This window comes from Aquarana catesbeiana, linkage group LG01 (genome assembly GCF_042186555.1).
Source record: "Aquarana catesbeiana isolate 2022-GZ linkage group LG01, ASM4218655v1, whole genome shotgun sequence".
In the NCBI taxonomy this organism is placed as follows: domain Eukaryota; kingdom Metazoa; phylum Chordata; class Amphibia; order Anura; family Ranidae; genus Aquarana; species Aquarana catesbeiana.
The window spans coordinates 215,947,040-215,971,397 of record NC_133324.1 but is presented as its reverse complement, the minus strand read 5'-3'; the positions used below and the strand labels follow the sequence as shown (position 1 = coordinate 215,971,397).

The 24,358-nt window shown below is 43.8% G+C and overlaps 1 long non-coding RNA gene across 1 annotated transcript in view; it reads right to left on the bottom strand.

Moving 5' to 3' along the window:
- Nucleotides 1-2,993, bottom strand: part of LOC141126708 (uncharacterized) — a 31,476-nt gene extending 28,483 nt beyond the window's left edge. Inside the window, exons 1-3 of the long non-coding RNA XR_012241445.1 lie at nt 2,863-2,993; nt 2,578-2,748; nt 2,383-2,483 (exon numbers count right to left, since the gene is read on the bottom strand). This is a non-coding gene — a long non-coding RNA (uncharacterized lncRNA). The remainder of the gene's footprint in view (nt 1-2,382; nt 2,484-2,577; nt 2,749-2,862) is intronic.
- Between the last annotated feature and the right edge of the window lie 21,365 nt (nt 2,994-24,358).

Here is a 24,358-nt window from a genome sequence, read left to right as displayed (position 1 = left end):
TGTCCGCATTAGACAGTGATGTAATGGCGGACAAACAATATCAGAGTGGCGCGCTTAGAAGAAAATAAAGGTTTAAAGTAATGTAAATAGAAGGTAGGGCCCGAAAGTGACTCAAGCCCAGGGGCACCCACCACCCTAAGTCCTGCCCTGCTTGCATGGTATGTGCTAGGGCTTCTGGCTTACCCTGTAGCCAGTGTAGTATCTCAGAAGGCCTTCAACTCTCTGAGACAGCTCACTGTCTCATTTCTACCAAACACATATCTGAATTCTATATTTTACATTTTTGAGGAAAAACTGGGAGATGCTCTGTATTGCTAGTCGCACGCTCTTTTCAGTGTGTCTTTAGTTTCTCTGCTGAGCCCATCTGGTTTTATTCAGGTCACTGTGGGGGAGATTTACTAAAACTGGTGCACACAGAATCTGGTGCAGCTGTGCATAGTAACCAATCAGCTGAAGAAAATATCAGTTACAGGTATATTTAGAGTTGATGCTCTTGACCCATTAGATTAGATCCCTATAAATAAGCTATGGTTAAAGGTAATAACAAGCTTGTGGGATGGTATGCACCACTTAAAAAAATAAAAATGTAAAGTATGTTCATCTCAAGTCAGTTTCTAGCCTATAATGTACTCAGTGCTGCCTTTAGAGGTGTCAGAACCTTTTTAAATGACATAGACATTCTTACAAATGAATTCTCAACACTGTAGTTGGAGGTGTGCTACACATTGTGACAGCTTTACTATGCTGTGAGAATGTTTAGTCTATAAATACCCTATGTGGTTATTTTTAAATTTCACAGTATTGCCATAGTAACAGCAGTATCTATTCATAAAACTCTTATGCTCTGTACACGGTCAGATTTTCCAACGAAAAATGTTCGATGGGAGCTTGTTGTCAGAAATTCCGACCGCGTGTAGGCTCCATCGGACATTTTCCATCGGAATTTCCGTCACACAAAATTTGAGATCTGGATCTCAAATTTTCCGACAACAAAATCCGTTGTCGTAAATTCCGATCGTATGTACACAATTCTGACGCACAAAGTTCCACGCATGCTCGGAATCAAGCAGAAGAGCCACACTGGCTACTGAACTTTCTTTTTCTCGGCTCGTCGTACATGTTGTACGTCACCGTGTTCTTGACGTTCGGAATTTCCAGCAAGATTTATGTGACTACATTATTGAATCATTTTTATTATTATTATTTGGTATATTTATTTATAGTTATTTATTATATTATAATTTATGATTTCATGTTTCAAACTTTATCATACCCAAGATGTCTACTAGACTCTGGTTTGGACAGATTTAAGTGAGTTATTACTAAGAATTACAGGCCTACAATATAAAATGCCAAATTTCCATGCAAAATAATGGTACCGCTTTCAGCACCAAAAATCTGAAATAATCATACCGCCAGGGACGTAAAGCAACATCTGTGTATATGTGTCTCTTCTTCATAGTGGGTAGGGGAGGAGGTTGGGAGAAGGAGGTTAGGGTTGCAGGTGAGTAGATTAGGGGGATATTAATAAAATTATCTTTTTTTTTTTTTAAAGGTAAAAAAAGGGCATCTTTACTTTTTGTTTGCATGCAGGAGCTTATCATTGCATAGAGATCACCAGATCGCTAATGCCATGCAGGTCTCTGGAACACTGTCGGTGTATCCACTTATCCATACAGTTCCCAGCTCATTGAGAACTACTACCGGTCTGGTTTTGTGGTCATTCACACGGAGCTGTGTGTTGAATGACGTGGTCACGTGAGTGTGGCCCCGCACTGCCACACTGCTAGTGTCAGCTAGTACGGGGAAATTCTCCCCATATGGCTGTGGGGGGGACAGCAGATGCAGCATTGGGAATGTGTTGCATGTTCCTACATCGGGTCGAACTAGGGTTGCCACCTTCTCTCCTTTAGCAGTGCAGGGCAATTTTTTTTCTCATAGTATACACTATAGTATTATAAAAGACCTGGAAAACCTTTGGGTGGCCCTAGAATAGTAGTAATGCAGTGCATGAAGTGCCCTATGGCAAACAGTGCATATGGCCAAATTGCTCTTGCTGACATCATCGCCCCGCCCCCCCCCCAGTAATGCCGAACCTGTCCCCAGACAGCCGCCCACAGCTCCCGGATGGCAACAGATTTTTATGTGACTATCTTGGTTACTTGGAGAGCCACAGCCCTGTCTGAATAATGTGTCTGAGATTCAGGTGGACTGAAACCCGGACACATGATTTAAAACCCGGACTGTCTGGGTGAATCCGGGAAAGGTGACAACCCTAGGTGGAACATGTTCCAGCGAGAAGAGAGGGGTAGGGAGTGGGAGGTGGGGGTTTGGAGAGACGGTATGGGAAGCGTGGTTCGGAGGTGTGTTGATGTTGCTTACCTCAGTGTGATGATGAGCCTTTCCACCGGTGGAATACTGTTTCGAAAATAGGTGTCTTCTCTCTGCAGATGTGCAGAGATTAACCCAAGCAGCTCATCAAACTGTAGGATAGAATATGAAAAGTTAGTAGGTAAATAATCTATCACACATTGTTCAGATTGTAAAACTTTTTCGTGGTTGAGGAGATCAACCTACCTTTTAACAGACATCCGTACATTGCCCAGAACTGGCCACGCTGTTCTCTATTGGCAATAACAGTATGGACCCAGTATCTGCGCTTGTTTTCTTGCTCTTCTTCCTCCAGCATCAGTAGTGCAGCTACTGAACATGCGAGGAAACCGTTCTTCGCAGACATCTTCCAAAAATCTGAGAGAACACAAGGAGCACACAGAAACTTGACCTTCACAACCACACCAACACTACCCACAAAACAGGAAGAGGCGGACCACTTTATGATGATGTCAGATGTTAAATACCTACCTAAAAATGCCATAAAAATGCCCTAAAAACACCTGAAAATGAAACGCTCAGGTGTGAATGCAGCCTTAATAAAAGGTGTTCGCTTTTACCCTTCCACATTGCCAGATAAGGCAGCACTGCATAAACAGAAGTATGAGAACTGGCAAAATTGCAAAACTGTGTAGGCTGTCGCTCTTAAAGCAACATGATTGATTGTTTCTTGCAGCAAAAACACTTATTTAGACCTTTTATGGCTTTTATTTTTTTTAATGACACAAGGTCTCAGCCACATTCAACTTAGTGTGCCCACCCCAGCATGCGTTCATTGGGTTTCTGATGAACGCAGTTGCTGTGGTTTTTTTTAACATGGTATAATCTTGACATGCTGACACACCAGAACTCATAGAACAAAGCGCAAGGAGTAGCACAGGTATTGTTAATGTATTTACCAGTACAGGAAAAACACTGTCTCCCTGTCACATAGTGGGACAAACTCAATAATCTCCCTCCTCCTTCTGATTACATTTTCCTTGGGGGATACCTTTGGTAATCATAGAGTGGAAACGCTAATCATTGGAGTTTATTTACTAAAAATGTAGAGAATGATCCCTTAAAAAGAGTATGTTCATTAAGCTTAGTGAATAAGTGAAGGTAAGGTGAAGTCCACTTTGAATACCTAATCCTGTATAGGCAAAATAAAATAAAAAAACTGCATTTTTGCTTGTAAACTATTACTATTATACTTATTACTATTGCAAATTAAACTTTTGGCCTCGTTCACACGGGCAGCAACCCTTGCCGCCCTTCGAAAGAGCAATCTGCAGTGGATTGCTTTTTAGAGGGTAATTGACAGAAGACTGGGAGGCCGTATTTTGCCTTGTCAGCACATGTTTGCATATGGTCTCAGGGCATTTGTGGCACGGCCCCATTCCCTCAACAGGGGGTTTTATTTTTGCTTTGATTGTGGCATGTAGTGCAGCCCTGAGCAGTCACATGTTATTCTTGAGGTGAGCCATCAGGGGGGCAGAAAAATTAAGGCTCAACTGCCTGTTTTTACTGCCTCCTAGCTGCTTGTGTGTATGAGCCCTTGGTAAATCAACCAACAGACTTTTCTTCACCAAGCAAGAAGGAAAAAACTGCATCTTTGAGTGATTGCAATTCAGTTTATCCAGAATGCACAAAATCTCATTTACAATGGCATGTCAAACTTCTGTTCCTGGGACAGGAAGAGGGTAGAATCACTACTATGCAGGATACAGATAGCAATACAATTCTACCAGATTCTAACCGTATGTAGTGCTACACCCTCAGGAGCTGCTGAGTATTCTGCATACCCTGTTCACTACTGAAACCTGAGCAGAGTATTGCCCCACTGACACCATCAAAATACCTTGGCCACGTGACTCCCTCGCTGTTACACAAAGGATAAACACATACACACTGTTGAGATAAATGTTAACTTAGGCAAAAGAAAGTGATTGGCAAAGTCTTATAAATGGCAATTCTTATGGCTTTCTTTCAACAATGACTTTCTTCTTGCCACTCGTCCATAAAGGCCAGATTTGCGGAGTGCACAACTAATAGTTGTTCTGTGGATCTCTGCATCTCCTCCAGAGTTACCATGGGCCTCTTGGCTGCTTCTCTGCTTAAAGCAGTGTTCCAGCCGAAATTTTACTTTTAAGATAAAAATACCACTTTAAAACTCATTTTTATTGTAGTCAAGTAAAGGTATGCTGTATACTAGGGTCCGTTTAGCATGTTTGCAGCATTGTTTTCTTAATTTATAAAGTCCCAGCAGACCGCGGCCATCGCCTGTGTGGGCATCTGAAGCCAGAGTGTATCATTTCTTGTATTCCATGCATGCTGGCTACCCAGAATGCACCTGGCGATCTCGCACATGCTCAGTGCGGCGCTAGCAGTATAATAGCTTGTAGGTCTGGTTTCCACAACAACGACCGGGTCAGAGGAAGTTGCCGCCTCTTAGCTTAACCTCTCCTCCCCTCCCAAGAACCATGACGTTTCTCAGCATATACGAGGATTGTATACACACACACACATATATACTCCCACCATCAAAATTGCCACTATCAAATTGCCCCATCATACTGCCACCATCAAAATTGCCCCGTCATACTGCCACCATCAAATTGCCTCTATCAAAATTGCTCCATCATACTGACACCATCAAAATTGCCCCATAATACTGCCCCCATCAAAATTGTCCTATCATACTGCCACCATCAAAATTGCCCCATCATACTGCCCCCATCAAAATTGCCCCATCATACTGCCCCCATCAAAACTGCCCCATCAAATTGCCCCCATCATACTACCACCTGCAAAATTGCCCTATCATACTGCCACCATCAAATTGCCCCCATTAAAATTGCCCCATTATACTGGCACCATCAAAATTGCCCCATCAAATTGCTCCATCATACTGCCACCATCAAAATTGCCCCATCGTACTGCCCCCATCAAAATTGCGCCATCATACTGCCACCATCAAAATTGCACCATCATACTGCCCCCATCAAAATTGCCCCCATCATACTGCCACCATCAAAATTGCAACATCATACTGCCACCATCAAAATTGCCCCCATCATACTGCCACCATCAAAATTGCCCTATCGTAGTGCCCCCATGAAAATTGCGCCATCATACTGCCACCATCAAAATTGCCCCCATCATACAGCCACCATCAAAATTGCCCCATCATACTGCCCCCATCAAAATTGCCTCCATCTTACTGCCACCATCAAAATTGCCCCATCATACTGCCCTTTTCTAAATAATTTTTAAAAGGTGTGGCTGTGCTGTCCCCCAGGGCTCTGCAAACAGAGCTAAGATCCGCCCGCAATAGTAAATCGAGTGATGCTGCCCTTCTTGTTTTTCACACGCTTCCACCACCACCTATCACTTTGCATGGGAAGCTTGGGTAACAATGGCAACAAAAGCCTGGTTACCCTTTTAAAAAATGGTGCTGGCCTCGGCCTAGCATCATGTCATTACCAGTTTGGAAATACAGAGATGCCTATTGCCTCCTAGGATTAATGACAATCACATCTCCCAGGAGGCATTGCAAACCGGAAATGATGCTCGGGGCCACGGCCAAGAAGGAGGAAGTGAAAAATTAATACAGGAATTATACAGTAAGTGATGCAGAAACAAAAAAATGCCAATTCGTTTCTAGTGCACAGATTAGTGAGGGATGCTGAGGAGTAGAAAATGTGGGTGGAACTCGGCTTTAATTCTCTCTTTGCCCGGCCTGTCAGTTTAGGTGGACGGTCGTGTCTTGGTAGGTTTGCAGTTATGCTATACTCTTTCCATTTTCGGATGTTGGATTGAACAGTACTCCATGAGATGTTCAAAGCTTGGGATATTTTATAACATAAGCCTGCTTTAAACTTCTGCAACTTTATCCCTGACTTGTCTGGTGTGTTCCTTGACCTTCATGATGCTGTTTGTTCACTAAGGTTCTCTAACAAACCTCTGAGGGCTTCACAGAACAGCTGTATTTATAATGAGATTAAATTACGCACAGGTGGACTCTATTTACTAATCAGGTGACTTCTGAAGACAATTGGTTCCACTAGATTTTCGTTATGGGTATCAGAGTAAAGGGGGCTAAATACAAATGCACACCACACTTTTCACATATTTATTTGTAAAAAAAAATAAAAAACATTTATCATTTTCCTTCCACTTTACAATTATGTTCCACTTTGTGTTGGTCTATCACATAAAATCCTAATAAAATACATTTACGTTTCTGGTTGGAACATGGCAAAATGTGGAACATTTCGGGGTATGAATACTATTTCAAGACACTGTATGTGTTCCTACTGAGGCTCTCAAGATTTATAGAGTGAGGACTGCAGCTAATACTGGGGTGCCTTGTCACGACCGATACAGCTTATGCATGTATTTGCAAATGTGTGCAAACAGAACCCATGTTTTTAATGTAAACTGTTTGTTAGGATTACGTTCACCTGTTGGTGGCACTATCCTGTTCTGGGCTGTTTGCTGCAGCTCCAGTGTCCACCAGCAGGTGTCTCTCAGGAGCCAGCAGGCTGTGGTAATCAGGCAAATTAGTGTTCAGCTGCAGGGGGGACTACTTAAGGCTACTCCTCCCTTCCCCCGGCACGCCACAATTCTGGTCCCTCCCTTGCTGCCTGTTGTTCCTGCTTAGCCTGAACCAGTCTGTACTCATCTGCCTTGCTCCTGCCTGTCCTGATCCCCCTACCTTGTATCCCTGCATTCCCTGTACCCCATCTGTACTCTGTATATAGTTGTGCTTAGTCTTTAGTTGTGTTGGTTAGTGAATTTTGTCAGTGGGGTTGGTTCTTGTGGTTGGGAATTTGTTTTTGCTGTGTTCACTGTTTGCTGAGTTCATTGGTTGCTGTGTATGTTTATTGGTGTGTGTTCACTGTAAATAAATATCACTTTAATGATATATACTTTGTTTGGTCTCAGTTCCCTTGTATAGCTACGTGTCTGGTCTCCTTAGCCACTGATTCCTGACACTTAGACAGAACAATTCAGTTTGCTGCAGGCTGGCTGGTAAGTTGAGCTGGGAATTTTTCTTTGCTGGTTGACATGTGTCGCCCCTGCATGTGCTCCTTGCTGTAAGGCCAGTGATAGGTTGGAACAGTTGCCGTCAAAGGTGTTGTTAGGTGGGAAAAAGACCAGGGGCTTCAGCCCGAAGGTAAATTTGCTAATCCCCATGCAGGGATCAGCATTTAGGAGGTTAAAACAGGCAGGGAGGAAATGTGATAATACCTCCTCTCAGCCTGTCAAATGTCTCTGAAAAGTGACCTGAGCATGGATCACTTTTCAGTGGGGTGGCAGTGCTTGCTCTAAGTGCGTACAGTCCTTGGGCTCACACCGCAGTGCTGGTGTACTGGCAGTTTTCCTTAGCTGCAGTCCCAAAACTTTTTTTTAAGTTGTGCGTTTTTGCTGCATTTTCGGAAAGCGCACCAAAGATGCAGCATGCAAGACTTTTTGTGCACTTTCAGAACATGCAGCAAAAATGTGCAACCTAAAAGAAGTCTATGGGACCGGAGGGTAACATGCAGGAAGACTGCGAGGACACCAGCACTGCAGCACACCAGTGTGAGCCCACTAAGTTCTAGGACCAGGTACTGTCACAGGCTGCTGAAAGAAATGTATTTAGCTGCAGATAAGGAAAGAGGGGGAGGGGGATTTGGGAGTGAGCGAGCAGAAAGAGAGGGAGGTGGGGGGAGAGTCTGGCCACAACTCACTCACTCAATTGGAAGGTCCCAGGAGTCTCACTGGCTCAGTCAGCATCTTCATGTTCAGGATGTGGCTGCCAACTTCTCACTTTTAACTTTCCTGCACACACATCCTCTTCACAGATGCAGCACACAGGCTGCCTGGAGTGTGAGTGGGCACAGGGAGAGAGTGGCAGGAGGAGACGGAGCTGATCCACCCTTTCCCCCTCGTGTGGAGGAGAAGGGGGGAGGCTGTCCTGGCTGGGCTCTGTAAGACAGGAACACACACTCTAAGCCCTGTGACAGGTACACACCACTTTGCCAGCTCCCAGCACTGGATGGAGGAATGTTCTCACCCCCACATTAATCCGGCCATGTCGTCACCTGAGCAGTAGACTCGGCTAGCTCCGGAACTGCATATGTGTAGGACTGAGGCACAGCGGCCTTTATACAGGTCATCAGAGCGGTCCAGGGGGCAATTGCATCTCTGCCCCATGACCCAGTCCGCCCCGTTATAGCCCCGTGTTTGGGACTTGGGGATAATAATGCTCAATGAGCAATACGAGACCTGGGGCTTTTTGGGGGCCCACTCGAGGCTACAGCCCGAGTCAGCCCCCACTTCCCAACGCCACTGTTGCCAATTGTTTGTACTGTAGGTAATTTGGTGAGGGGTCGCATTGGACACCTTTTGCTGCCATTGTGCTATTTCCTGGGTGTCCAGTGCACCCATGTGAATTAAGGAGGAGTGGGTTCCCTCCAGGCATACCTGCCCTTAGTCTATCCATATTTACATATGTGCTCCTACTATGGAGGCTCTCAAAATGTATAGATTTAGGACTGCACATAATACTGGGGTGCATTGTCGTGGCCTCTGCAGCTTACGCATGCATTTGCAAATGTGTGCAAACTAAACCCCTATTTTTAATGTGAACTGTTAGACAGGTCATTTTGGTTTGTTGTAGGCTGGCTGGTGAGTTGAGCTGGGAATTTTTCTTTGTTCTTGTTTGACATAGATGGAGATGACCTGGTCTGTCTGCCCGCAGGTTCCACTAACCTGCCTCCTCAAGATGATCAGCTCTCTGGAGGCTTTTGCAACTTCCCAAGTCAGCTACATCTGGCCTGGGCCCAAATGGATCCACTCTGTCTCTCCCTCTCTCATCTGGCCTCTAAAACAGTCTCTCCCATCTAACCCCGGATTCCCAGGATTTTTCTTTTTTTAAATTCTCCTGCCCCTTTGCCAGTCCTCCTGGGCGGTGTAGTTCAACCTCAACTAATCTGGATGAAAGAATCCTGCTTACAGCATACAAGTCCCATACAAGTCCCAGCGTCCCCAGCACACTTGTATGGGTTGTGTGATAACTAAGTTGCGGAACACTGCCATCTTGTTGCCAAACAGTAACATTGCACAGTACTACACATACACTACCAAAATGGGTCTATTTATATAGAAGGGGCTTGCCAAATTTTGTACAGTTTCATGTATGACACTCCTGGGATCATGTATACTATATATACATTGAAGCAATCAGCTAGCTTCCATTATGCTCTCTGAAAGTTATTGGCTGGTGTTCCACTTTTAGCATAACATACAGCTGAAGAAAATATAAATGGTGTCCATTTCACCAGGTAGCTTATATGTTAAAAAAAAATATTATTTCTGGGAGACTGTCCGAATAATGTGAAATTGTTACAGATGAAATTCTTTCAATAGCTCTTGCAGGAAAACTTTGACAAAATATTAAAGTGTAATACACTCTAATGATTTGTAATGCCATTTGAGCCAACAGAATGTAATTTTAATAATCAGTAACAAATAACCTGTTTCTCCTTTTTTACAAATAGGTTTAATAAAAAGGAAAACGTAGGCATTATTATTAAAGAAAGCAAGACAGGTTTAAATCCTATAATAACTATAATCGACGTGCAACAATTTTAACCACTATATTTACAGTACAGCCCTAATTGCTGGTTCAGACACACACACTGCTTATGTTAAATAGCTAAATTCTCTGACAGACCCAACTGTCCAGCTATGCTATAAAGAGATATCCAAAAACTATAAATACTACCCCATACATATAATATCTACAGAACAGGCCTCAAAAAATATAGACGTTTCAACAAATACAAACTGAAAACTAAAAAGAATAAAAAGGATATAGCAGATTATCATAAACAATCTTACTCATGTGTGCTAATGTTGAAATTTAGAGATGGTGGCATATTTGTCTCTTGCAAATACATGCTTCGGCTTAGTAATGCACTTTGTTCTTCATTCTCTGGAAGTCTATTAGCTTGGTCAGATGGACTAAAATGATAAAGTCCAAAGGTTACTTATCATTCAACTGGCTTTATCTCAATAGTTGTCAGAAAGTGTCAACAGCAAGTGTCATGACTCACTTATTTATGTAGGGAGAGGGAGAATCTGTAGGTTTCTCTGGAATTCCAACATGCGTTTTAAAACTATAATTTTACTGAACAGAGGATTTGCTGTTTATAGGTTAAATAAAAATAAAATAATGTGGCGCTCAAAATGGTGACAAAAATTGTTAGTGACAAAAAATATAAAAGTGAAAAAAGATAAACCAGAAGCAAAAATATCATATAAATCATAGTTGCCAACAGTCCCGATTTTCCCGGGACAATCCCGATTTTGGGACCCTCGTCCCGGATGGAGGCTGTCCCGAATCGGGATTTTCCATAAGGAAAATCTGTTTTTTTTTTTTTTTGTTTGTTTTGGAGCAGCTGGCTCCAGCAAAATGGCAGCCGGCGCCGCCGCTCGATCTTCCCCCTAGCCACTGTGTGTTGTGTAGTGGAGAGAGGAAGGGGGCTCGATCCGTGCAGCCAATGAAGGCATGGCCCCTCCCCTCTCCACTGAAGGAGAAGACAACGGCGACGGCGCCGTGTCTTGCCGAAAGTTCTCCAGCCCCGTACTGCGCAAGCGCTGTGCCTGCGCAGTACAGGGGGTCCATACTTGCCGAGGGGAACTTTCTCAGGCAGGCAGAACACCGGCCGGCTGCACCTGCACTGAGCAGGGGGTGAGGGGGGGCTGCATTGAGGGGGGTCTGCACTAATAGGGGGGGGTCTGCACTGATGGAGGGGATCTGCACTGATGGTGGGGGTCTGCAATGAGGGGGTCTGCACTGATGGAGGGGGTCTGCACTGATGGAGGGGATCTGCACTGATGGAGGGGGTCTGCACTGAGGGGGTCTGCACTGATGGAGGGGGTCTGCACTGATGGAGGGGATCTGCACTGATGGAGGGGGTCTGCACTGATGGAGGGGATCTGCACTGATGGAGGGGGTCTGCACTGATGGAGGGGGTCTGCACTGATGGAGGGGATCTGCACTGATGGAGGGGGTCTGCACTGATGGAGGGGATCTGCACTGATGGAGGGGGTCTGCACTGATGGAGGGGGTCTGCACTGAGGGGGTCTATACAGACTCTGGCGGTGGCACCTGATGCAAGGACAGACTCTGCCGGGGGGCACCTGATGCAAGGACAGACTCTGCCGGGGGCACCTGATGCAAATACAGACTCTGCCGGGGGCACCTGATGCAAGGACAGACTCTGCCGGGGCACCTGATGCAAGGACAGACTCTTCCGGGGGCACCTGATGCAAGGACAGACTCTGCCGGTGGCACCTGGTGCAAGGAAAGACTCTGCTGGTGGCAGGCGACGTGGCTAGTGACACGCTCAGGGATCCCCCTGATTCAGCATTATGGTGAGTTGAATGATTTCATTTTATATTATAATGTAATAATAGAAATAATGCGCTTCAATCATCCTGACACCATAACAACCATGGTGCCGGGATGATGAACACCAGGCGTTTGGAGTATCTTTATCTGCTGATTGTTAAACTTTCTAGAATACACATATTTCTATTGTGTAGGATCTGGGGCTGCTGTCCCGTCATTCCCCTCTCCCCCTTTCCTTCTCCCCCTTTCCCCCTTTCCCTCTCCCCCTTTCCCTCTCCATTCCTCATTCATCTCAGACTCTAACCACACCCTCTTGAGCCATGCCCATTTAAGCCACGCCCGCTTTTCCACATAAGCCATGCCCACTTTTCGCGTAAGCCACGCTTTGCGCGCCGCTCTTATAATTTTTTCTAAGCCACGCCTACAAAAGAATGCCCTGCCCCCTAATTATTGTACAGCTCCGCCTACAGCCTAAAAAGTGTCCCACATATTTTTTTTGCAATGTTGGCAACTATGTATAAATGAATATAACAATATATGTTGTGTATGAACAAAATAAACTCAAGGTGAATGTTCCAAAAGTGAATGAATCAAAAACATAAAACAGCTCTTGAATAAACAAGATAATGCAGCTCAAAGGTGAATCTTGTATAGGGAAAAGTCTCTCACACTCCTCCTGGTGAAGTCAAACTGAATCTTGTGTATAAACAAAGGATAAGGTGGCACGCTTACCAGACTTGGTGGACTTGTATACTATACAGCATAGGAGTCAAACAGGCATTCATGAGGAATAACCTCAGCAGGATTCAGCAGGCAAAGTTGATGATCTGCGAATGGGCCACTTCCGATATTAGCAGAGGGGATCCACAGTCAGAAAATGAGCTCCATAAGGTGCAATGATACACATCAAAGGTGAAATTGGTGATCCATAAAGATGTGTATAAAGACATAAAAAAAACACACACAGAGTAACACTATATAGTAAACTGTGTTTACTATGTTTCAGTTTGGGAATAAACAGGAAGATTCTTCATAGAGTGATTCCTGTTCATTCATCCTGAAGGGATTGAGGAATCTATGTCCTCAATCTTTTTCTCTGTCTCAACATTGAGACATCAGGGGTCGGTTTAGACCCTTGATAGCTCACCAAACCTCCCCACCAACATAGCTGTTCAAAGAAATAAAAATTAAAATAATTTAAAAAAAAAAACATACAGTCATGGCCAAATATATTGGCACCCTTGCATTTCTGTCAGATAATGCACCACTTCACCCAAAAAAATTGCTGCAATCACAAATGTTTGAGCATTCTCATGTTTATTTCTTTTGTTTGTATTGGTATGACACAAAAAAGTGGAAAAGCAAAAAGCCAAATCTGGCACATTCCAGGTAAAACTCCAAAATGCACTGGACAAAATTATTGGCACCTTCTCAAAGTTGTAAGAAATAATTGCATTCCAAGTTTGTGATGCTCCTGTAATTTGTAATCAAACTCACCTGAGAGTGAGAATGAGAATGCCTAAACATTTATAATTGCAACAATTTTCTGTGTGAAGTGCATTATCTGACAGAAATGTGGGGGTGCCAATTTTTTCGGTCATGACTGTAATTAAGGGCTCATTCTTACAGGTACTTTGGCCGCATGAATGAGTAGTTTGTATGCGGCTTGAGATTAAATGGCTGCACAAACATAGCCGTACGTCCTAATTTCACAGGTGTGTATGTGCAGGTGAACGCACATTATCTGTGTTCGGGGCCATACACCTGCACCCACATCTCTGTCGAATTAAGACCCGTGACTGTGTTTGTACAGCTGTTGCATCCCAATAACATAACATAGGCCACTTGCACACAGCTCCGGGTGGCTCCAGCCACAGCAACTATTTGAATGAGCCAGAAGATCTCATTCACACACAGAGCTTTACTACTTAATTCAATATAGTTTCAACTTTTAGATTTAGAAGAAATTCCAATGTTGTTTTTGTGTCTGCCAATAATGGTTTTAATATATATTTTTAGTGAAAATATTGTTTTGATAAACAATTGTGCAACTATTGTGGGGCCTAAAAGAATCAGTACCAGCATTTTTTATACTACCAGTGTTATGCAGAAAATCTATAGTTTGGAGGGCATATAGCAAACTCTGAAAGCTGGGGGGGGGGGACAAACAAACAAGGGAAAATTGCAAAAATGGCAACCCCCAGGCTGGGAGGGGTGGGGTGTGGGGAACAGTCAGGTAGGCTCTACGGGCCATCATAATTTCTATCAACAACCCTGGTGGTGGTGGTGGTGGTGGGGAAGGGGGCTGTGTTACCATATTGTTCAGTCCCAAGGGAAAAGGGAGGGGCAAATAAATTTGTTCCGCCCACCTATGGGACCGTGGCAGACTAATGCCCCGTACACACGGTCGGACATTGATCGGACATTCCGACAACAAAATCCTCGGATTTTTTCCTACGGATGTTGGCTCAAACTTGTTTTGCCTACACACGGTCGCACAAAGTTGTCGGAATTTCCGATCGCCAAGAATGCGGTGACGTCAAGCACGTACGACGAGACTAGAAAAGGCCGGTTCAGAACCAAGCGCGGCACCCTTTGGGCTCCTTTTGCTAATCTCGTGTTAGTAAAAGTTTGGTGAGAGACGATTCGCGCTTTTTCAGACTCGTGGCTTTCAGATCGTTTTCTGACGTTCAGTTTGTGCTTGTGGGTTTGTAGCTGCTCTTCAGTGCGTGCAGTCAGTTCGTATCGGAGTTTTCTGTGCGATCTTGTCCGCTCGTTGCTGTTTTTCAGGTCGCTCTTCACAGGCCTTGCTGTTCTTCAGTGCGTTCTGTTACTTGGTTCTGAGCAGCCGACCGTTTTCTAGCCATGTTTCGTATGCGTACTCCTCGTAGAGTTCGTGCTGTGTGGGGGCTTGGTGTTGGGGTCCTGACCTTGACACAAGTCCAGTCCATGAACAGGGTGGGGAGGAGTTCATGGACCAAGAATTGGTTGCTTCAGCGTGACCAGATCTCTCATATGCCTTTGCTCCGTGAGATCCGTGAGAATAATCCTGATGATTTCAGGAACTTTCTCAGGATGACGGACCCCGTGTTTCACCGTTTGTTGGCTTCGCTGACCCCCTATATCAGCAGGCAGGATACCTGCATGAGGCAAGCCATCACTCCGGAGCAGAGGTTGGTCGCTACCTTGCGGTATTTGGCCACAGGGAGAAGTCTGCAGGACCTCAAGTTCTCGACAGGCATCTCCCCCCAGGCTCTTCTTTGTGGACATTTACTGCTTGTGTTTGTTTGAGCTGACCCTGACAGAAATGTGTGGAGTCCAGAAAATGTCGTGATTGTGTAACCTTATGCAAAGCACTGTTGGCTGTTATTTACTAAATGCAAAGACACTTTTCACTACAAGTGCACTTGCAACTGCACTGAAACTGCACTTGTAGTGCAAAGTGGATTTCCCCTTAGGAAATTACCCCCATTTTCTCATCAAACAACAATTACATCACCCCAAAAGTGTTGTAGTGTTGAGACAATAATCCACACATTCTTAATGAACAATCTTTTTAATACCTGCACAATCACTTGTGCATTTACCAAAGGTTTTTCTGACAAACCGACATGTTTGTTGTATAACAATTTTTGTGGTGTCATTATCCAAAATCAAAATGTGCATTTTATAGAAAACAGGCCTGTGCAAAACCCACAAGAAAGACACAAATCTTGATCTTACAAAGTTCACATTTGTTAGAACTGGAAGGCAATATCAGACATGAGTATTTAGGAACTGTGTTTGATATTGCGTTCAGATGGGGGGAAATCACCCCTGGAAAAGCCAAATTTGGAAGATGCACACAAATTTCACAATGTCAACATGTGCTATCTGCCATCACGGGGGATCAAGGGACGTGTTTTGGGGGAGAAAGCCCTTCCTCACCGCTACTTTATTATTGAGGAAGGGGTTGCACCCCCAAAACGCGTCCATTGATCTCGCGTGATGGCAGATAGCACATGTTGACACACTGTGTGCATCCTCCAAATTTGGCTTTGGGAAAAATCACAAAAACATTTCGCACATTGTAGCAGACAAAAGAAGAAAGTGATTTGGAGGGGCTTTAAACTCGCCCCAAAACATCAATGATGTTTTTATATTTTGGAATAACATCATTGATGTTTTGCTTGATGTTTTCCAATTGTAAATTACACCCCATGATCTCCCCGATCACGATCTGGGCACTTTCTGATGTGAAAGGATCTTCATCCACAACATCACGATCACCTAAAAAGAAAGGAAACCCAAAATAAATTAGGTTTGCCAAAAAATGCCTCCATCCATCTCTTATCTGAGCCTGTGGTCGCAGACACTCACCTGTTGTGGTGACTACTTCCACCACGTCTTCTTCCTCCTGCTCAGCTTGTGTTGGGGGGGATTTCCCCTTCTTCCAGGGGGGGGGGGGGAATCTGGTCTCCTCGGATGAGGGGTGTCCTCCGAGTCTTTTCTCCCCTATGTAAAACAAAAATGGTATACTTAGCACACAGATATTTGATGACAGAACTATAGAAATAGGAAACATTGCTTGGAAGTGGGGTACAATGATCTATTTTAGCAGAGTTCCAAGATGTAGCTTTTTTAGTGTCCTTTGTCAAGCTGCAATACTTTACCTGTTTGGTACAAGCTTTACTGATGTAGCCCCCCCTATAGTATACACTGGAGCACCTGTGTGCCCCCCCTAATAAAAAGGGTGTTCTGGGGTCCCACACTAGTGCTCCAGTGTCCAGATGTGAAAACAGCTGCTCAGTGTCCTCTCCTTACACACAATCTAGTTTGCATTTCATTCTAGTAACAAACCCATCTACACAACCCAATTCTTTGAAGACAAGTATAGGGCGTCAAAATGGTGGCCAAATGCATATGGCCTAAACAATGGTATTTTATCGTCCGAAATAAAAATGTGTGATCCGAACGAATAATGTGCCCATGAACATGAAAGTTGCCATTTTAAACTGTACAACAGTTCCTAAAAGCACATGGAGCAGCACGAACGTAATAAACACAAGAACAATAGGAACACAGCACAACTACTTACTTTTTTGCAGCACTCTCCGGATCTTTCTGTACTGCTCATGTTCTCATAATTTCAGGTCCGACGACCGCTTCCTGAGCTGATCTTTCGATCGTCGTACCCTGAATTTCCAGTGCAGACTCCTGACCACTTTCGCCATGATCTTGGCCTTTCGGACATTGGGGTTGGGGTAAGGCCCATACTTTCCATCATAGTCGGCCTTCTTCAGGATGTCCACCATCTCCAACATCTCCCCAAAGGACATATTTGAGTCCTTTAATCTCCTTCTGGATCGGGACGTTTCAGGCTCCGGCCTTTCCTCCCCCTCCTCCTCGTTGCTGTACTTAGCACTATCCTGCTGTCTCTCCGCCATGTGCTCTTCCTCCACTGCGCCGAACGAAAAGGGGCGGGGAATAGAATAGAAAGAACGTCAGGGGGGGGCGGAGTTATACGCATGCGCAGTGTGTATAAATCGTAACGCGCGCGTCTTACGTACGATCTGTGAGCGGAGGAAGGAGCATCGGAGACGCCGATCATGCTAACGAAGGTAGGATCTAAACTTGGGCCTATACTGCTTTGAAATTGAAGCCTATATTGTAACAAGATTAGGGGAGTTTGGCCTGACATTAGGGTTTGTCTTGTGTTGTGTCTTGCAGAGAAAATGGATGGGTTCAACGACCACAATTTCCTGCCCCTGTTCATAGACAAGTACAGGGAGCTGCCCTGTCTGTGGCAAGTGAGACACCCCCACTATAATCACAAACAGAAGAGGCAGGCAGCGCTGGAGAAACTGCTGGAGTTGGTGAAGCCGGTGGTCCCCACAGCAACCATCCCTTATTTAAAAGCTAAAATTGGTGGCCTGAGGAGCACTTATCTTAGGGAGCGCAAGAAGGTCACAGATTCCCAGAGGTCCGGAGCTGCAGCAGATGACGTTTATGTCCCCAGGCTGTGGTACTATGAGAGACTGCGATTTCTGTCAGACCACACTGAAGTCAGGGAATCCCTCTCCACTCTTCCTTCCACTCTTCCTTCCACAGCAGCTGAGGCTTCCGATGTCCAACCTGGGCCTTCCAGTCAGGAAGAAGTGGAGGAGCCCAGCTTGAGTCAGGTATAGCATTCTTCTACAGATTTCTGGGCAATAAATAAATGATGTTTACTAGATGTTATTATTGATCACTAATTGCTGATTTCATAAAGTGTTTTACATATCAATAGACAGTAGTGGGCACCCAAAATTGGGACAAGAATGAAAACTGCTGGGCTCAGAAGGATAGTCTGTTATATTTGTTAACATTCAATTTGCAGCAGTCAGGAGGTGAAAATTGTGTGTGATTGATGAAAACAATACTAAAACTATGTCCCTTTTTCATACACAGGAAGACCTCAGCCAGGAGGAGGCTGTGGAATGTGGCAGTCAGGAGGAGGCGGGGATTAGTGGCAGCCAGGAGGAGGCGGGGATTAGTGGCAGCCAGGAGGAGGCGGGGATTAGTGGCAGCCAGGAGGAGGCGGGGCTAAGTGTCAGCCAAGAGAAGCCTGGGACAAGTCGCAGCCTGACTGAGTCTCAGGTTCCTCCCCTCCGCCTGCCATATAAAAGGGCCAGGAAGGCCACTCCCAGTCCTGTGCAGGATTCAGTGTACAGGCTGATCCAGGAGGCTTCGGCGTCCCTCAGAGCCTTCCCCAGTCCTGAAGAGGCCTTTGCCTGCATGGCTGCCACCAAATTGCTGGGCATGCAGGAGGGCCAACGCAAGATTTCTGAGGACCTGATTTATAAAGTCCTTCGGAAGGGGGAGAGTGGGGAACTGACACACAAGACGGATGTCATGGAGAGGGACCATCATCCTCCTCCTCCTCCTCCTCCTCCTCCTCCTCCTGCTGCCACAACTCCACCACCACAGCCAAAGCCTGTAAGGAAGCGTGGAAAGAAGACCTGAGAGTGATGACCTGGGTTCAGTCTGGTCTGACAAAAGCTGCAGTCTCTCGTATGACCACAGCCTGGGGACACAGATGTCATCTGCTGCTTTCCGGATCTCTGGGACTTCTGGACCAGACTGCCCTCCCTTAGATAAGGACTCCTCAGGCCACCAATTTTGCTTTTAAATAATTGATGTCTGCCCTAGGGGTCCAAGGCTTCACCCACTTCTGCAGTTTCTCCAGCGTTGCATCCCTCTTTGTTTATAGTTGTGACCCCTTAATAAAATATTTTTAGGGAAATTCTACTCTCCTGTGTGTGTTTTCATCCAAAAAGGACAGTTTGTTGGTGACGATTCAGGTACATTTCTAAAGTACAATGTGAAATTAACAAGGGACAACAACACCAAACAATCTCCTCCTACAGATTAAATAGAACAACATATCAATGGTGTTGTGGGAACTTGTCACAAAAAACACACAAACATTTTCGGGAGTACTAATCAAAATCACCAAAAAAAAATAAAAAGAGAAACACAAAAAAAGATTCTACATTAAAGTAAAAAAAAAAAAAAAAAAAAATATGTTGTCAGATGTGAGAAATCAAAATATATTGAGGGAATCCCGATAAATAGTAACGAAAAAAGTTTGTGAGAAGTGTGTGTGAATATGAGCATCAAAACGACTTAATTCTTGTCACATTATAAAGAAGAAGAGAGTGCGCTGTATTAAACCATTTTTTACATTGCAGCGTGACGAAAGTGCTTTATCCATTACGAACGCTAAGTTTACCAGAACGAGCTGTCCCGTGTCGGAATTTCTTCTGAGCATGCGTGGCACTTTGTGCGTCGGAACAGGCCACACACGGTCGGAATTGACGCGATCGGATTTTGTTGTCGGAAAATTTTATCTCCTGCTGTCCAACTTTGTGTGTCGGAAAATCCGATGGAAAATGTCCGATGGCGCCCACACACGGTCGGAATTTCCGACAACACGCTCCGATCTGACATTTTCCATCGGAAAATCCGACCGTGTGTATGGGGCATAAGAGTTAAAGTTAGCAGTTAGCGAGCTAACAGTTTTGAAAGTTATTTGAGAAAATGTTATTGGCTTAAAGCATGTCACATGTCAATGGGGCTTGAGCTAGCCCTTATAAAAGGTGTTAGAGCTGCAGTCAGCGTTAGATCCACAAAGGAGAAGGAGCATCCCACCCTTCCGCCCATGGTTGCGGTCCTTATTATGTGGTTTCGTCCTTTTCTTATGAAAAGGGACAGTTCTGTATATATTAAACATATTTTGTATTAACTCGTGCTGTTATGGCTGAGTTAAATATGATATTTTATGGTCTAATATAAGTCTAAGTGTTATATTATATACATTGGATATAGTTTTTATGGTTGGTAAAATTAATACCAATAATAAAGGGCCGTGGCCATTTCAAATCCATTATAAAAAGTGCTTTTTTTTTTTGTTTTTTTATTCATTTAATGTTATGTTTATTGGAGTATAAGTTCTGCATACGGCCCCATTAGGGGGACACAACTGAGAAATTGATGGTAATTGTTCAGTGCAGGTCTAAGCTGTCATTGTGGAGTAATTCTTTAAAGGTAGCCTTATCAGAAGATACATACAGGATTTGCCATTGCCAACCTATTTTTACAGAGGCAAATTCCTGGATTATGATCCCTTTCCCATCTTTTCACAGTATATTACAGAACCAGAACAATTATGCAGGGCATGAGTCCTAATACTTATACTTAATAATGATCACATTCATTTTACTTGATAATAATTAATAACTACTGACAGATCTGAAAAAATAATGAAAGGAAAATCCAGATGGCTGCACACCAAACTGAGATCCAAATGTACAAGGAAGGGAGGAACGGCTTACATATTTCGCACACGAATTGTGCTTTATCAAAGCCTTTGACAAAGGGCGTTGATAAAAGCTTTGATAAAGCACAATTTGTGTGCAAAATATGTAAGCCATTCCTCCCTTGCTTGTACATGTAGTGCTCTACATGGTTTTCATGGTTTTATGCGAATAAAGGCATTTGGATCTCAGTTTGGTTTGCAGTCATCCAGATTTTCCTTCCCTTTATTGCTTCAGCGAGCACCCTGCAGTGAGGAGATCATGCCGTTGGAGCCAACTCACCCGTTAGTAGCGTGGATTATTTATTTTTTTGACAGACCTGAAACCTGAAGCCTGGCTACTACCAAATTTCTATCCTTAAAAGGAGTTGTAAAGTCTCATGGTTTTTCACCTTAATGCATTCATGGCATTAAGGTGAAAAACCTTCTATGCTGCAGCAGCCCCCCAGGCAACGCTGTATCCTGGCCTAGGCCGACAAGGCCCAGGCCTAGGGCAGCACTTTGAAGGGGGGCAGCACGGAAAAAGTCCCGCCAGCTTGCGCTACACTGTTAGTGTAGTGCCGGTCTTATGTGGCGGACTGGGCTGAGAGGCAAATTAGTCTAGCGCCCCCATAAAGTGGCCGCACTGCTTCCGGTATGCGGGCGGCCGGCATTCCGCAACCGGGGGGGGGTTTGCCGCTTTTCATTTTGACTGTCCTATTATCATCGGACCACAGACCTTCCTTACTGTGCTATATATTTTCTGCTGCATTTTCTGCTGCACCATTGGCGTGGTTATATCTTCTTAGTCCTCTCCATAAAATTATCAGAAATTAGTGCTTAAAGTAGAACTATAGGTAACACTTTTTTTTTCATTTTGGATAGAATAAGGAAGGGTTATAACCCCTGCCAGTTTATTTTTTATGATCCCTGTCCCATTGCAGAGATTTCCCTTCACTTCCTGCCCCATAGCCAAACAGGAAGTGAGAGGAAATCTATGCAAATTAAGGGAATCCATTGCCCCCCCCCCCAGGCCCTCAGAACTAGTGCCCCCACTCGAAAATTTTAGGGCGGGTCTTAAACAGCAAGGATGTGGCCTTGACAGGAAGGGGTGGGTCATATTTAAATTAGAGGGTGCACGAGTTTAGTCAGGCCTAGGGCAGCATAAAACCTAAATACACTACTGCAGAACTCGGGAGCACAAGTGCATCCATGGAAAGCGGCCCTCCATGGGGGTACTCGATGAGGAGGAGGAGCCAGGAGCCACCAGGGGACCCTAGAAAAGGAGGATAGGGGCCGCTCTGTGCAAAACCCTTGCACAGAGCAGGTAAGTGTAGGCATGTTTGTTATTTAAAAAAAAAATTGAACCTTTACAATCACTTTAAAGATTCTCATTAAATATAAAAACAATGTTTATAGGTTCTTATTACTTGTGTATAAGGTGGCATTACATAAAGTGGAATTCTGGCCGAAATATGAATGACTTTTAAGATAAAAATACCCCTAGAATACTCATTACTCATGCCTCGTGCAATGTAACAAAGGTATGCTGTAAACTATGCCCAGTTGTCTATTTGTGCAGCATCGTTTTCTTACTTTGTGAACCATAGAAAAAAGAATCCCCCTTGGATTGGGACTTCAACAGACCACCAACTCGTTAGAGTAAAAAAATGTATTTTATTAATATACTTTAAAAAAAGACGTGAGAGCGTCTATAGCATACAAATTAAAAAAATCATTCCATACAGAATTGAAACAAGATCAAAAACAGAAAAAATATACAAAGTGACAATGGTAAATGTACTCTCATGGGGGTAGTGTACCCCGATACCCGCCGCGTTTCCGGTATTCTGGTACCTTCATCAGGGGTTTGAGAGTTGTGAGTATTATGTACATGTATGGATTCTAAAAATATACAAAAAGACATGTCAGAAATGTCATGAAACTCTTGCCACCTCCTAATCTGAGGTTTTTTCACACATAGGTAGTTCTGTTACACTGTGGCAAGGGCTCCATATCTACGCCTCTTTTGCACCACCCCATTTTCTCCATCTCCTTTGGCACTTTTCTTTTCTTTGTCCTCTCCCCACTTCCTTTTTCCCTACACATGGACTAACTTCATGCAGGAATCAGATAATTAATCAATACCCATACTTCTCTTATAGATACCGGTAATTCAATACACATACTGTTCTTATATAGCCTTGGTCTAGCACAAATGAAAATACAATATTTGATCTGAGGGGCCATGAGTGCTACTTGAACACTGAGTCATTCCTAGGGGTATGTACTACCGTTAACATGTATGCTTTCCACATTGCCATATTGTGCATGTTTAGTTTTAGTAATTGGTTTATTATGATTTTTCTATCATGTATATTTACTTACCTATGCTTGTGCCTACTCGGTCTTAGGATCCATTCACAGTTCATTTTTAGAATGTGATGTCCTCTTTCTGACATGACTTTTTGTATATTTTTAGAATCCATACATGTACATAATACTCACAACTCTCAAACCCCTGATGAAGGTACCAGAATACCGGAAACGCATCAGGTATCGGGGTACACTACCCCCATGAGAGTACATTTACCATTGTCACTTTGTATATTTTCTCTGTTTTTGATTTTGTTTCAATTCTGTATGGAATTATTTTTTTATTTGTATGCTATAGACGCTCTCACGTCTGTTTTTAAAATATATTAATAAAATAAATTTTTTTACTCTAACGAGTTGGTGGTCTGTTAAAGTCCCAATCCAAGGGGGATTCTTTTTTCTATGGTTTACTATATAAGGGATGGGACCACCACACTCTATATTTGTTATGATGGAAGCCCCCCCTCTTGTCCTCTTACTTTGCGAAGTTCCTGCACAGCGCAGCTATCTCCAGTGTGGGCATATGAAGCCGCAGTGTCCTTCCTGGATTCGGTGCATGCTGGTTACCCAGCATGCACCTGCCGATCTCGCTTATGTGCAGTGCGATGCGGTGTAACTTTCCATAGACGCCAATGTTAAATGTTATGGGAGCAGTGCCATGCCAAGCTGACCAAGATCTTCCATAGACGCCAATGTTAAATGTTACTGGAGCCGTGCCATGCCAAGCTGACCAAGAATTTCCATAGATGCCAATGTTAAATGTGTCGGGATTGCCAATTCATTTTAAGGATGCACATTAGTGCTGCATGGTGAGGAGTGAAAAATGCAGATGGAACTCCGCTTTAAGTATTTTAGCAGAGAATAAAAGCACTCATCTAGCTAACTGCCCGTGCACATGAAAGGATATACAGTATAAAAGCAACAGAGAAACTCTAAATAAGATCTTCAATAAGTATTTCTATATACTTACATTAATCAGAAAGTTGCAAAAAGGCACCAGCACAGGATGGAACTGTGGGGGCCTAAGATAGCGCAGTGCCGCGTCCTAAATTTGAGTAAAAAATAGAAGGGGAGTAGAAAAAATTGACTTTCCAGGCACCAATAGTAGAAAAATAAACAATAATATTTTATTAAAGGGCAATACATTACAATAAAAGACAATTTAAAAAATTGCAACCTAATTGCAATAATGGCTCTCCAATATGAACTATATATATCTCAAAAATCATGTCCACAAAGACATAATGAAATTATACATTATAGGCTCATAGGCTCAACATGTTTCGCAAAGTTTCGCTTCTTCAGGAGCTTAATAAGCGGTCTAAGGAGAAAAGAAGGCAATTAATTGTAACAGTTATACAATATTTATTACATACCGTATATAGAAA